The 13129-nt window shown below is 39.3% G+C and overlaps 1 non-coding gene and 1 pseudogene across 1 annotated transcript; one reads left to right on the top strand and one right to left on the bottom strand.

Moving 5' to 3' along the window:
- The window catches only part of LOC132692843 (osteoclast-stimulating factor 1 pseudogene), a 51476-nt pseudogene that overhangs the window by 35824 nt on the left and 2523 nt on the right, over positions 1-13129 (bottom strand).
- Positions 11504-11633, top strand: LOC132676760 (U6atac minor spliceosomal RNA). Its single transcript, XR_009609103.1, has one exon. It is a non-coding gene; the product is annotated as a U6atac minor spliceosomal RNA (small nuclear RNA).

Genomic DNA, 13129 nt, shown 5'->3' with positions numbered 1-13129 from the left:
CCTGGTCCACTGTTGATGGAAATGTAAATTCGTGTGACTATTGTGGAAAACAGTATGGAAATTCATCAAAAAATTAAAAATAGAACTACTCTATGATGCAGCAATTCCACTACTGGGAATTTACCCAAAGAAAATGAAAACACCACGAAAAGATATATGCCCTCCTATGTTTGCTGCAGCATTATTTACAATGACCAAGATATGTAAATAGTTCAAGTAACTATAGATAGATGAGTGGATAAAATGTGTTTCATATATATACATGTGAATATTAGCCATAAAAAGGAACAAGATCTTGCCACTTGTGGGGCACCTGGATGGCTCAGTTGGTTAAGCGACTGACTCTTGATTTCAGCTCAGGTCATGATCTCACAGTGGTGAGATTGAGCCCCACATGAGGCTCAGCACTGGTAGTGTGGAGCCTGCTTTGGATTCTCTCTCTTCATCTCTCTCTCTCTTTCAAAAATAAACAAACAAACAAACAAAACATCTTGCCATTTGGACAACAGGGATGGTCCTAGAGGGTACTATGAGAAGAGAAATAAGTCAGAAAGACAGATACTATAGGATTTCACTTAAATGTGGAATCTAAAAACCAAAACAAATGAACAAAATTTACACTTAGGTCTTTGACCCATTTTGAGTTTATATTTGTATATAGTGTAAGGGAAGGGTCCAACATTTTTTTTGCATAAGGATATCCAGTTTTACTGGCACTGTTAATGAAAAGACTGTCCTTTGCCTGTTAAATAATTTGGACACCCTTGTCAAAAGTCAACTCTCCATATACACAACAGCTTATTTTGGGGATTTCCATTGTTTCCATTTATTTAAATGTCTGTCCTCATGCCAGTACCACACTGTTCTAGTTACTGGAGCTTTGAAATCCGTAAATGTAACTCTTCCAACTTTGTTCGTTTTTGAAACTGTTTTGGCTATTCGGGGTCCTTGAGATTCCCCATAAATTTTATGATGGGCTTTTCTGGGTTTTTTTTTTTTAGAGGTCATTGGATTTTGAGAAATGTTGCAGTGAATATACAGATCACTTCGGGAAGTACTGTCATCTCAGCAATATTCAGAATATTTAGAAGCAATAATAATAATAATAATAATAAAGTCTTATTTTCAAATCAAGTCTGAATATTTGCCTTTTGCTGGGTATGCTCTGACTATTCACATTTAATGCTATTGATATGTTGGTTTTAGGTCTACCACATTTTGTTTTCTATCTGCCCCATTATTTTCAATCTTGTTTTTCCTGCCTTTTAAAATTGATTTACTTGAAATTCATTACTATTCTAATTTTTTTAATGTTTATTTTTGAGAGAGAGACAGCGTGAGCAGAAGAGGGGCAGACACAGAATCCGAAGTAGGCTCCAGGCTGTGAGCTGTCAGCACAGACACAGGGCTCGACATAGGGCTCGAACTCACGAACTGCGAGATTATGACCTGAGCTGAAATGGGATGCTACAAGGACTGAGCCACCCAGGCGCCCCCATTACTATTCTATTTAAATTCTTTTTTTTTTTTTTTAACTATCTTTCATTGCATTTTTTTTTTTTTTACTGGTAGCTCTAAGTATTACAATATGTATTCCTTTATAGTCTAGTCACAGTTAATTTCTCCTTTTAAGCAAAACGTGAAAGCCTTACAACAATTCTGTTCCTTTACCCTCCTTGTTTATTGTTATATTATCATATCTATTACAACCACATACATATTGATAACCTCACTATACAATATAAATTGTTTGCTTTCAACCATATGGATTTTCAGCAGCTAAAAGGAGAAAAGTAGTTTATATTTATCCAGATATTTATAATTTCTCCTGCTCTTCATTTCTAAATTTCCAAGTTTCTCTTGGCCTGGACAAGCTCTCTTAGCATATCTTCGAGAGAACGCATGTTGGTGCCCAATTTTGTTTCTTTCATTTTAAAATATATTTTGTCTTTATTTCTGAAGGACATTTTTGATGCATATATAATTCTGTGTTGATATGTTTGTCTTTCAATACTTTAAAGATGTTCCACTGTCTTCTGGCCAATTATGGTTTCAGCTGGGAAATCCTCAAAAATTCAAATTTTTCTTCTTGTATAATGTGTTACTTTTATTTACTTCTTTCATGGTTTTTATTTTCTTCCTCAGTCTGTTTTTTATCTTTCTCTTTTCCTTTTTCCCCTCCCCACTTTGCCTCTCCCCAAACCCTTCTTCCCTTTGCAGTTTGATTTTGCACCTTGGCATGGTTTTCTTTGAATTGATCCTGTTTCAGTTTTGCTGAGGTTTATGTTTTCCCCCAGTTGGCAAGTTTTAAGCATGCTTTTTTTCTTTTCTTTTTTTTTCAAATAGTTTTTCTGCACTAATCGTTCTCTTCTTTTGGAACTCAAATGACATAACGGTTAGAACATTTGACATCATCCCATAGGTCCCTGAGGCTCTGTTACTTTTGAAATCTTTATTCTTTCTCAAATTCAGACTGGATAACTCACATGGGTCATTTTCTGTGGTCTTTTCTTGCTCTCTCCATTCTGGTATTGAGCCCATCCAATTCAGTCTTTAAAAAAAATTTTTTTTTTTTTGTATTACGTTGTATTTTTCAGTCCTAAAGTATTTTGTTCAGTTTTAAAACAGAAACAATTTCTCTGTGGAGACTTATTTCCTTTTGTGTATCTCAAGCATAGTTCTAAAAGCTTCTTAAAGATCTTGCCTCCTAATGCCAATATATGAGTCATCTCATTGTTGCCTTTTGTTGATTGACCTTCCCTTGAGAAATGGTCATATTTTCCCGGTTCTTTTAGTATCAAGTAATTCTTTATTATACTCTGGACATATTAAGAATTGTGTTGTGAAGCTCTGGGTACTGGTTAGGTCTTTATGATGCTGAATTCTTGTTGTGGGTTTCAGCAGGCAATCATACTGATTCGGATGAGACTTCAAGTTGTTTTTTGCCTTCTGTAGGGGCCGTTTCCTAACCACCACAGAGTTCAGTTTTCCAAGCCTTTTCTGTTCTTCTTAGGGCCTGTTTTGTGCATTCACGGATCTGGATGAACTTGGTACTTGTGCAGATTCGTACACAGATTTAAGAGAAGCCTCTTTCCAGTCTCTTGTCTCTTGGATTTTTCGGAGGTTTTCGGACTCTCCAGGGGTTTTTCTCCCCCACTTCTGCAGACAACAAAGAGGATTCCTCTTGGATTTCAGGTGTGTATGTCACCACCAAAGGACGGTAGATCTGCAAGGTGACTTTCCCACACGCGTGGGCCAGGAGAGGAAAAAAATCTAAGAAAATAACCGACAGGCACTCCCCTGAACTCTTCTGCTCACAGTGGCATCTGTTCTTGGTTCTCTGGCCAGAAAAGAAGCGTCTCTCAGGGAGGGTTTGCTTTTTTGCATCCACTACGTGGTTCTGCAACACAGGTTTCCAGGGTACCCTCGGGGGAAAATCAGGAGATTTAAAAAAATTCCAGGATGTTGGTCACTTGTCCTGGTCGTGTCTGAAGTTTTTGTTTCTCTCCCCACTTGCCCACTGTTGTTTACTTTTCAGTCGTCGGTTAGTTGCTATTTGTTTTCGATTCAGAGATGTTAACTGTTATCAATGAGAGAGTTAGTACTAACAAATGAAATTTTACTGAATGAAAAATTAAATCTGGTCTGTCCCTCTCACTGGGCTGTTAGCCCCATGAAGACATGGGTTGGGTCGGTCTTCTCCCATGTGATGTTACTGGTATCTGGTCCAGTGTGGTACATGAGAAGGTCAAAATAATTATTGAATGCAATGATAGTGGGCAAAGAATGAACAATAGAATATCGAAATATTAAGAAGAAAGAGAATTTAACCTAGGATATTTATAGGAAATTTAAATGTGAGATGTTCTGAGAACGATGTGTCTTCTGCCTCAAAGATGAGATTAATGACAAAACTCTGTAGAAACACCAGATTTTGGAAGATGTGAGAGGAAGGACTTTGCAGTTGTAACATCAAATAATAAATAAAGCAATAAAGCTCTTGGCAGAGAGAACAAGCCAGAAAGTAATATACTATTCAGAAAACAATAGAAATTGGCATGGATTTCAAAAATAGAAAAAAACAGTCATTTAACAATCTAGGCTTTGTGTTTTGATAAGAAAAATAGTAATACTCTGTGGTATAGAACATGACGGAAGAGAGGAAGCTTATTGTTCTCTCTGAACAATACACAATGAAAGGCTTGAAAGCCAGAGACAATGGGAACTATCCTTTCTAACTGTTCCAGAAGGGATTGGTATTTGGCCAAATGAAGATATCAGACACTCAGAAGCCAGATAATAAAATGGTCACAGGTCAAAGCAAGTGACACTTATCTAGGGTCATCAGGACAGAAGGAATGGCATTATATAGAATGGCTGTTGACATCTCTTGGCAGATAACAAGGGGAATTATAATGGCGACTCTCTAGAACAGAAGAGTGATTGATGTTCTGTCACAAAGAGCCACAGCCCATCCAAATGATCGGTCTCCAATGACAGTGTCTTCATTACAGGAAAGAAACGAACACTTCCAAAATGCCCATCATTTGATGGAAAAAGAACAATGTGTTTAAATGACAGAAAGTACTGGAGTACAGATTAGAGAATGGTATGGTTGAATATTAACAGTCTTATTTCAGAACTTTTAAAGTGATTTACAAGGAAAGACTTCTGAAAACTATTTTTAGCATTTGTTTTCAAGAATGAAAAGTCCTCAAACACTGAATGTAACAATACTGCCTCCAATTCTGGCAAATTTGAGTGTCACTGGGCTGTAGACATAAAGGACAATAGGTCCTGAGTGGGCGAGGTGAAGAGGAAAATGTGACACTGGTGACCACAGTAATCAACTGTGAAAGATTACCTGTTACGCCTAAAGAAAGCCGGGAAAAAACTTCCCGCAGTCTAGTGACCTAGCTGACCTACTGAAAAAATCTTAAAGCCTATACTTTTTGTTTGCAAATTAATAGCTTGTAATCAAGTCTTTAAATGTGATTTTTGTCCTACTGGGTGTGCTATAGTAAAATTGAAGTTAAGAGGCAGAGAAAGAAATCAGAATGCTCACTTTAACGTCTGTTTCATCTGTCAAGATGAACAGAGGCATATGAAGCCAAATTTGAATCAGCATGTAAAATATGACTGATTTATCACACACATAAACACATAAGGCCAAGTGTAGATGGAGTTTAAGAGTGGAAGTAACAGGGGCTCCTGGGTGGCTCAGTTGATTACACGTCGGACTCTTGATTTCAGCTCAGGTCATGATCTCATGGTTCATGAGTTCGAGCCCCACATTGGGCTCTGTGTGGATGGTGAGGAGCCTACTTGGGATTCTCTGTCTCCCTCTCTCTTTGCCCCTCACCCCACTTGTGCATGCTTGCTCACATGCTCTCTCTCTCTCAAAATAAAGAAATAAATAAACTTTAAAAAAAAGTGTGGAAGGGACAGTGACAGCAGACTGGACAACAGGTTGTGTAGCTCGATGCCAGCATTACCATTTCCTAGCTGTATCACCTGGGCAGACTCAGGATTTGTGGGGCCCAATTTCCTCATCTTTAAGATAACAGGCTAGCTCAACATTCCGACAGTCCTTCTTGGCTCCTCTTACGGTAACTTGTCTAAAGTGGGGCATTTTTCCTTCTACCATAAAAAATAGAGGATGCATTTTCTCACCTATGCAGATGACACAGATTTCATCACACACTAGGAGATTCCAGACAGATAACTGGCCCTGTAACCTAACCACCAATCGAAAGAGCCAGAGATCTGGGGCACCTGGGTGGCTCAATTGGTTAAGTGTCTGACTCTTGATTTTGGTTCAAGTCATGATCTCATGAGATCGAGCCCCGCATTCGGCTCCACACTGACAGTGAGGAGCCTGCTTAAGATTCTGTCTCTCCCTCTTTCTCTGTCCCTCCCCAAGTTGGGATTCTCTTTCCCTCTCTATCCCTTCCCAACTCACGCTCTTGCTTTCTCTCAAAATAAATAAACAAACAAAGAGCTACAGATCCATTATTCTAAAACAAAAGTTGTCATTGTTAATAGGTACCTCCCAACTTCTAACAGATTTTAGGTAACAATCACAGAAAGTGACTCAGTTTAGTATGTTAACCAAGTATAAAGAACTGGCTTATTCCAGAAAGTATGAGAAGTTTCTTTGTTCAAAGCTGAACATTCAGAGATAATTAGACCATATAACTAAAAGCTAAGAGGAGAGAAGAAATGGAAAAAATCGGTTAATGACAAAACCCAAATATGGCAGGCAAAATGTGATGTGGTACTCTGGATCCGATCCTGAAACAGAAAAAGGACATTAGTGGGAAAATGGGTGAAATCCAAATAAAGTCTAGATTTTAGTTCATAGTAATGCACTCATGTTAATTTCTTAGTTTTGACGACTGTACCATGACTATAAAAGGTGAAACTTGGTCAAGTGTATACAAAGGTCATTTGTATTATGTTTACAATTTGAAAAGTCTAGAGTTATACCAAAATGAAAGCATTTATTTTTAAAGAGTCTTTCTTCAAAGAAAATTTACAAAAAAGTCCATCTTGGAGGCAGTCCAACATGCTGACAACGTAAGAATATCTTGAAACTCCTTCTCTCATGAGCACATCAAATCTACAGCTACATAGGGAACAATTCACCCAAAAAACACTTGAAAACTAGCTGAGCAGCTCCTTCACACTGGCAATCACCAAAAGGTCCACATCATGGCAGTAGAGGAGGCCGAGACTTTAAACCCCACCGTAAACCCCACTCTGGTATTGTGATCCATGATGGGGAGGGAACTCACAAACCCAGAGCTTCTCCCTAAGGAGAGAAATGTTGTACCGCACATCAGATATCTCAGCTTATAAGCCTTGCCCCTGACAGCAGAGTCCCTATCACATCGGCCTTGGAAAACCAATGGGACTTCCATCCACAAAACTCAAAGGGCTCTAACAAATTAAGAAACTGCTTTTCAGGGGCTTGTTCTCAGACTCACTCCTTTCCTGGCCTCAGCACAAAAGAAGACATTGGAAAAGCCCTCAGAAAACATGTGGAGGAAATTATTTTGCTAAACTTAAAGCATCAGCCAGAGGATCAGGGGCCTGTTAGGACACTCTCCAGAGATGAAGGTGTTGGCCAGCACTATTTTTGCTCTCTCCGTTGCTACAGCCATGGGCACCCCTTTGTTTGTTTTTACCTGGCAGGGACCATTTCTACTTCCCCACTGAAGGGCACCATATTTACACTCTCCCTCTGTCTTGCTAATGCTGGCAGGCATGATTTTACCAGGTGACATCTTCTACTTCTGTTACCATTATTATGTCAGCTACCACCCGGGAGACACTCACGGATTACCTGGCTCTGGAGCCCAAGAGGGGGGTTGTGCTCCCGAGACACGCGGAACTCTAATAATCAGAGACAGTTCTTGGCAGTTCACACCAAGGACACTACAGAGATGACAGATGGAAACACAGCCCCGTCTTTCTTAGAAAGAGTTGCTTGTCCAGGAGATTTGGCCTGAAGGGTAGGCTTCCAGTCTGGAACACATCACAGGGCCCACAGAGTCACTCTCAAGAAACGGAGGCTGGTAGACACTCTCTTTGTGACCTCTCTCTGCCTTCCTCCAACTTGAAAATATCTCCCAGAAAGGAGTTGATATCCTAACTTTCGCAGCTGCTGCAAATCACCAGGCTCCGGTGGCATTATGCTCACAGGTCCCATAGGACCAGAACCAATACAGAAAGAAGCATTAAATATCAACCACACTCAAGAGTGTGTCAAGAGGCAAAAAAAAAAAAACCAACTTAAAAAACAAAAACAAAAAACCAGGAACTCAATCTTCCTCCAAAAGAGGCCTATCAGCTTATCAAACAGAAGACAAGGGGCGGGTTGCTAATTAAACTCCTATTTAGTTCTCACCGTAAACCTTTCCAGAGAACTCAGAAGGTGGGCATTATTTTCTCACTCTAGGCCACACCAGTATCAATTGAAGGAGAACTCTTCTACATGTCTGTTCCCCTAGTTTTTATGCCTGGCGCCCTGCTGGTGCATCTGCGACCCAGGGGATGCTCTTTGACTGCCTGGGTCTGGAGCCAGGGTAGCTGGTATTCCTGGGTCCCTGATGACTGTAGCAAACGAAGAGACAGTTCTTGGATGTCTCACCCCCAGAGAGTACCGCACAGAGAGTGGCTAGAACACCCCCCTACCCCCGTCCAGACTTTTTGTGAAGGCGACTTCTTTGTTTATCCTGGAACTTCAGCTAAAGGGGCAAACTTCAGGTTTGCCGTAGATCTAGAGTCTACAGTTCTTATCAGCGGGCATAAGCTATGGGGATACAACGTCTCCACCATGTCTATGGGGGTAGAGAGAGGGGATACCATCTTTGGGCCCTCTCTCTACCTCACTGCATTTTTCTGCTATCTCCCTGAAGGAAGCTTATACACTCGACCAGAGCCCCAACTTTTGCAACATTTACCAGTGGATACGTCTAAATCATCTGTCTTCCAGGCCAGAAGGTTTTTTCAGTTGTAGTCCAAAGAACTGTATATATTTTCATATTTTAAAACCTGTTGCCTGTACTATGTTAAATAACAGGGATAAGAGTGGATTACTGTGTCTTGTTCCTGACTATAGAGGAAAAGCTCTGTTTTTCCCCATTGAGAAAATTAGCTGCGGGTTTTTCATATATGGTCTTTAATTATGTTAGGTGTGCTCCCTCTAAACCTACCTTATTGAGGTTTTTATCATAAATGGACGTTGTACTTTGTTAAATGGTTTTTCTGCATCTATTGAAATAATCTTATGGTCCCTAACCTTTCTTTTACTAATGTGGTGTAGCACATTGATTGATTTCCAAATACTGAAAAAGCCTCGCAACCCAGGAGTAAAACCCCCACTTGATTGTGGCAAATGATTTTTTTTAAACGTATTGTTGGATTCGGTTTGCTAGTATTTATTTATTTTTTTTTTTTCAACTTTTTTTTTTTTTTTTTTTTTTTATTTTTGGGACAGAGAGAGACAGAGCATGAACGGGGGAGGGGCAGAGAGAGAGGGAGACACAGAATCTGAAACAGGCTCCAGGCTCCGAGCCATCAGCCCAGAGCCTGACGCGGGGCTCGAACTCACGGACCGCGAGATCGTGACCTGGCTGAAGTCGGACGCTTAACCGACTGCGCCACCCAGGCGCCCCGGTTTGCTAGTATTTATTGAGAATTTTTGCATCCTGTTCATCGGGGATATTGACCCATAGTTTTTTTTTTTTAGTGGCATTTTTATTTGGCTTTGGTATCAGGAAATGCTGGCCTCATAGAATGAATTTGGAAGTTTTCCTTCATTTCTATTTTATGGAATAGTTTGAGAAGAGTATGTATTAACTCTTCTTTAAATGTCTGGTAGCATTCACCTGTGAAGCCATCTGGTCTTGGACTTTTGTTTGTCGGGGGTTTTTTGATAACTGATTCAATGTCTTTGCTGGTTATCAGTCTGTTCGAGTTTTCTATTTCTTCCTGTTTGAGTTTTTGTCGCTTATGTGTTTCTAAGAATTTATCCATTTCTTCAATGTTGTACAATTTGTTGACATAGTTTTTCATATCAATCAGACAACAAAAAGAAATAAAAGGCATCCAAATTGGCAAGGAGGAAGTCAAACTGACTATTTGCAGATGACATGATACTCTTTATGTAAAACTGAAAAAGACTCCACCAAAAAACTGCAGGACTGATAAACAACTTCAGTCAAGTTGTAGGATACAAAATCAATGTACAAAAATCTGTTGTATTTCTATACACCAATAATGGAGCAGCAGAAAGAGAAACAGGAATCAATCCCGTTTACAACTGCACCAAAAACAGTAAGATACCTTGGAACAAACCTAACCAAAGAGGTGAAAGATCTGTACTCTGAAAACTATGAAACCCTGATGACAGAAACTGAAGATGACACAAAGAAATGGAAAGATATTCCATGACCATGGATTGCAAGAATATTGTTAAAATACTTACACTGTGCAAAATAACCTACAAATTTAATGCAATCCCTATCAAAACACCAACAACAATTTTTATAGAGCTAGGCAAAGAATCCTAAAATTTGTATGGAACCACAAAAGACCCTGGATAGCCAAATCAATCTTAAAGAAAAGCAAAGCTGAAGGCATCACAATTCTGGACTTAAATTACAAAGTCGTAGTGATCAAAACATTGTGGTACTGGGGCGCCTGGGTGGCTTGGTCCGTTAAGCGTCCGACTTCAGCTCAGGTCACGATCTCGCGGTCCGTGAGTTCGAGCCCCGCGTCAGGCTCTGTGCTGACAGCTCAGAGCCTGGAGCCTGTTTCAGATTCTGTGTCTCCCTCTCTCTGTGACCCTCCCCCGTTCATGCTCTGTCTCTCTCTGTCTCAAAAATAAATAAACGTTAAAAAAAAATTTAAAAAAAACAAACAAACAAAAAAAAAACATTGTGGTACTGGCACACAAATAGACACATAGATCAATAGAGCAAAACAGAAAATCCAGAAATGAACCCAAAACTGTACAGTCAACTAATCTCCAACAAAGAATGAATAGCCAGTGGGAAAAAGAATCTCTTTAATGGTGTTGGGAAAACTGGCCAGCTACATGCAAAAGAATGAAACTGGACCACTTTCTTATGTGATAAACAAAAATAAATTCAACATAGATAAAAGACCTAAATGTGAGCCCTGAAACCATAAAAATCCTAGAGGAGAACACAGGCGGTAGTGTCTTTGACATTGGCCATATTGAGTTCATTCTAGATATATCTCCTAAGGCAAGGGAAACAAAACAAAACACTCTTGGGACTATATCAAAATGAAAAGCATCTGTACAGCAAAAGAAACCATCCACAAAACTAAAAGATAACCTACAGAATGGAAAAAGATATTTGCAAATAACATATCTGATCAAGGGTTAGTATCGCTTTAAAATATATAGAACATTTATAAATATAGAGACCATTTATAAAACTCAACACACAAAAGTGAACAATCCAATTTAAAAAAGGGCAGCAGACGTGAATAGAAATTTCTCCAAAGAAGACAAAGAGATGGCCAATAGATACATGAAAAGATGCTCAATAGCATTCTTCATCAAGGAAATACAAATCAAAACCACAAGGAGTCATCACCTCACACCTGTCAGAGTGGCTAAAATCAACCAGAAAAAAACACCAGGTGCTGGCAAAGATGTGGAGAAAGGGGAACCCTCTTACACTGCTGGTGGGAATGAAAACTGCAGCAGATACTGTGGAAAATAGTGTGGAGGTTCCTCAAAAAGTTAAAAATGGAACTACCTTATGACCAACAATTGCACTACAAGGTATTTACCCAAAGAATACAAAAATACGAATTCAAGGGGATACATGTACCTCAATGTTTATAGCAGCATTATCAACAATAGCCAAAGTATGGAAATAGCCCAAATGTCCACAGACTGATAAATGGATAAAGAAAAGGTGGCACACACACACACACACACACACACACACACAGACACACACTGTATGAAAAGAGAGAAGGTTAGCACTGCCCTTGACAAGGATGGAAGAGGCCCCTGGGCCTGACAACATGCATACACTTAAGGCATTACCACCTACTTTGTGGCATCTACACATATAATGGAATATTACTCAGCCATAAAAAAGAATGAAATCTTGCCATTTGCAACAACATGGATGGAGCTAGGGAGTATTGTGCTAAGTGAAGTAAGTCAGCCAGAGAAAGACAAATACCATATGATTTAACTCATATGGGGAATTTGAGAAACAAATGAGCAAAGGGAAAAAGAGGGAGAGAAGAAAACCAAGAAACAGACTCTTAACAATAGGGAACAAACTGATGGTTACCAAAGGGGAGGTGGGGGGGGATGGGGGAAATAGGTGATGGGGATTAAGGAGCACACTTGTGATGAGCACCGAGTGAGGTATGGAAGTGTTGAATCACTATACTATACACCTGAAACTAATATTACACTGTATGGCAACTGAAATTTAAATAAAAACTTTAAAAAAGGAAGTAAGGGGTGCCTGAGTGGCTCAGTCAGTTGGACGTCCGACTTCGGCTCAGGTCATGATCTCATGGTTCGTGAGTTCGAGCCCCACGTCGGGCTCTGTGCTGACAGCTCAGAGCCAGGAGCCTGCTTCTGATTCTGTCTCTCCCTCTCTCTCTCTCTCTCTCTGCCCCTCCCCCACTTGCACTCTGTCTTCCTCTCTCTCAAAAATAAATTAACATTAAAAAAATTTTTTTTAAAAAGTAAAAACAATAGATGTACAATATAAAAAGATAGAAAATGTGACATCAAACACAAACTATGGTGAAGGGAGTATAAATATAGAACTTTAGAATACATTTAAACTTAAGTTGTTATCAAAATGACTGTTACAAACCTAAGTTGTTATATGTAAGTCTCCTGGTAAGCACAAAACAAGCTTATAGTAAAGAAAAGATTAAAGTGTGTATTCATACTGCTGGAGAAAGCCAACAAACCACAAAGTAAGGGAATAAGACAATAAGAAATAGAGAAGAATTACAAAACAGTCAGGAAATAATTCAAATTGTAATAAGTAATTCAAATTGTAATAAGTAATTCAAATTGTAATAAGTAATTCAAATTGTAAATGGAGTACATTTTCCATTCATAAGACACTGTGCTTAAATGGTTTAAAAAAAAAAAAGACCTAAGTATATGCTACCTTTGAAGACATATTTCAGCTTTAAGCACACAAATCAAAGGGATAGAAAATGATATTTCATGCAAATGGAAATGAAAAGAAAGTTGGGGTAGCTACACTTATATCAGACAAAATGGACTTTATTTTTTATTTATTTATTTTTAACTTTTTTTAATGTTTATTTTTGAGAGAGACAGACAGACTGTGAGTGGGGGAGGGGTGGAGAGAGAGAAGGAGGCACAGAATCTGAAGCAGGCTCCAGGCTCCAAGCTGTCAGCAGAGAGCCCGACGCGGGGCTCGTGAGATCATGACCCAAGCTGAAGTCAGATGCTTAACCGACTGAGCCACCCAGGTGCCCCCAAACAAAATGGACTTTAAATCAAAGACTGCAATAGCAGACAAAGAAGGTCATTATACAATGATGAATGGGTCAATCCAACATGTACATATAA

Source organism: Panthera onca, chromosome B1 (genome assembly GCF_046562875.1).
Source record: "Panthera onca isolate mPanOnc1 chromosome B1, mPanOnc1 haplotype 2, whole genome shotgun sequence".
NCBI lineage: Eukaryota > Metazoa > Chordata > Mammalia > Carnivora > Felidae > Panthera > Panthera onca.
This window is presented reverse-complemented; position numbering and strand designations above follow the sequence as displayed.